Here is a 3,305-nt window from a genome sequence, read left to right on the forward strand (position 1 = left end):
AGGAGAGGAGAGGAGAAGAGAGTAGAGGAGAGGAGGCCTGGGGTAGGAGAGGAGAGGAGAAGAGGCCTGGGGTAGGAGAGGAGAGGAGAAGAGAGGAGAGGAGAGGAGAGGAGAGGAGGCCTGGGGTAGGAGAGGAGAGGAGGCCTGGGGTAGGAGAGGAGAGGAGAAGAGACCAGGGGTTGGAGAGGAGAGGAGAGGAGATGGGACCTCCCCATCTTCATCACACCATTACCCTGGCTGATGGTGCCCACTCTTTCCATGCTTGTTGCTGCTCATCTGTTCCCCATGCTTGTTGAAGTTGGAATAGAGATGACATGTTGATGACATTTCGCAATGCAAAGGCTTCAGGCATAATGTTTCAGAACATTCTGCAGTGCTTTTTCTCTACCCTATTTGTCTAGACTACTCTTAACGGAGACCAGTTTACACTTGGTGCACGTGGTGTTAGACTTAAACAGTTTGGTCACGTTTTTGTGACCTTTTGTCTCTCCACACAACAAAGATGTTGGCATTCCAAGGCGTCTGGTCTAATACCTCCCAGCATGGTGGCTGTCCCCATGCTGGCAAGCCTGTTTTCTTTCTGAAATCACCTAGCTTATGCTAATGCAGCGGGGGGATCAGAACAGCAGCTGCCCCTCAGCATCGCCCGCAGAACCGGAATCCAACGACGGCATTGCTTTGAATGGGAACGGCCGTTCTAGTAGTCCTATGTCTGTGACCGTTGTGATTTGTCAGGGGGGAGGTATGGTGAGGAATTAAAGATTTTAGGCGAGTACAGCGATGTGATTAATGGAGGTCCATCTGTATAAGTGGATGCCAAGTGAAGACTGACGCGGGGAAAGCCTTCCCTGGAGAATGGTGGTTCATCTGTTATGTTAATACATACCCTGCAAAAGCTGGAACTCTCTGGAAGTTAGTATCGGAATGCCTGCTCTGCCATCCAGACTTTCAGTTTCAGTTTTAGGGCATGTCTGCTTTATAGGGATAGAGACAGTAGAGATTGACTGGAAGGATGGGTGAGAGAGAGGGGGGAAATGACATGCAGGATATGTCGATGGCCAGAGTCGACAGGGACCCAGGGACCTTGTGATGACGAGATGATGCGGTGTGTTGTCCTTGAGTGAAACATGCTGAATGATGTCCCTGACCCATACTGCTACTTTTTCCCATGAACAAGCCGTTGAACATGTCACTCATCTCTCCACCCCACCATGTCACCCCCTCCTATTCCTTTCCTCTCGCTTATCTCGCTCCCTCACCCTTTCACTATCGCTCACCCCCTTCTCTAATCTGGCTTACCTTTCTCCATCTCCGACCTTCGTCCCTCTTCCTCTTCTCACCCCTCTCCCTCCCCTTTCCTCTTTCCCTCCTACCTTTTCTGTCTTTCTCTCCCCCACCCCTCCACCCAGGACCCAGGCCTCTGATGGGACCAAGAAGAGGGATGACTATCTGGAGTGGCCTGAATATTTCATGGCCGTAGCTTTCCTGTCAGCTCAGAGAAGCAAGGATCCCAGCTCACAGGTAACTACCAACCCACCTCCCTCCCTCCCTCCTTCCCACCCTCCCTGCCTCACTCCCTCGCAAACTTTGTTTGAGATAACATATCAGCTATCTATTTAAATAGTGACAAAGTCAAACGAAATACAGTGTTGTGGATTCTAAATGGTAGACAACCTGCATGTCGCTGCCACTGAATAATAACATGCCCATTGATACTTTGTGCTCCATGCCAGATAGTGCTGCCATTGTGTTAACATTTCTTTGTCTCAAACAAACTTTTATTATATGGTAATTCTATTATGAAGTTACGGTACTCTTCCAATTAATGAGACAACTGAACATATATTTAAAAAACTAAAATGCATAGTTTAATTATTATCAGTATGTATAGTATAATGATACTGCTGGCTGCACTGTAGCCTCTTTTCTAAATAGGACAAACATCAGTCTTCACGTGATCTTGTTTTAGCCACACCTAAAATCTAAAGAAGAAGAAGAATTGTTTGTGTGCCAGTTACATTTTATATTTGGTTCAAGCTTATTCCCTTTTGTATTGTAATTTATTCAAATGTTACTAGGCATACATGCCTATTTTTTTAAAGAGGATTGTTACTCAGTTTTAGATTTGTTTTCCAAGTTATATCCTTTTGAGAAAAGGAGCATTGTAATTAATGTTAACACGTTCAATTGTTATTAGGCAGACGTTCTACACATTCACTTCAGAGACTCAAGACAGAATAAAACAGCTGTGTTAATGCTGAAAACCTGTGTAGGCCTACTTTTTTCCACTCAGAAAATTGATCAGGAAATATAAGGGAATCGATAAAGAATTGGACCAAGATAATGGCATTGGTATCGATAACATCTTAACAATTCCCATCCCTATACCTCCCTCCTTACCAATCCACCTTCCTTCCTCCCTCCCTCCCTCCTTACCAACCCACCCACCTCCCTCCCTCCCTCCTTACCAATCCACCTCCCTCTCTCCTTACCACCCACCTCCCTCTCTCCTTACCAACCCACCTCCCTCCCTCCCTCCCTCCTTACCAACACACCTCCCTCCCTCCCTCTCTCCTTACCAACCCACCTCCCTCCCTCCCTCCTTACCAACCCACCTCCCTCCCTCCCTCCCTCCTTACCAACACACCTCCCTCCCTCCCTCTCTCCTTACCAACCCACCTACCTCCCTCCCTCTCTCCTTACCAACCCACCTACCTCCCTCCCTCCTTACCAATCCACCTTCCTCCCTCCCTTCCTCCCTCCCTCCCTCCTTACCAACCCACCTACCTCCCTCCCTCCCTCCTTACCAACACACCTCCCTCCCTCCCTCTCTCCTTACCAACCCACCTCCCTCCCTCCCTCCTTACCAACACACCTACCTCCCTCCCTCCTTACCAAAACACCTCCCTCTCTCCATTAGGGATGCTCCGATCTGAATTTTTGGGGCCGATACCGATCACCGATTTTTTTCCTCAAGATCAACCGATACCGATACCGATTTTAAAAAAATACATAACTGTAGGCCTACTGACTGGATAGCCTACATATTTTTTGCTTTTTAGACAAAAGTTTTGATCCATTAGGCACCAAGCAAACGCAGACCCATGTTTATGGCATAGTAAAAGTCTGGCCTATCACCCAGTTAGGGCCTGAAGCCCAAGTCAGTGATATGGCTGTATAAAAGACATCATAAACGTGGCCTTCATGGTTTACATACCGGTACTGTTACGTCCTCCTATGTTTTCTGTTCAGTTATCTGTCTTCCCCAGGAAAAAAAAAAAAAAAAAAAAACAAAATCGGTTTTT

The sequence above is a fragment of the Nansenia antarctica genome (assembly GCF_963989245.1).
Source record: "Nansenia antarctica genome assembly, chromosome: 6".
Classification (NCBI taxonomy): domain Eukaryota; kingdom Metazoa; phylum Chordata; class Actinopteri; order Argentiniformes; family Microstomatidae; genus Nansenia; species Nansenia antarctica.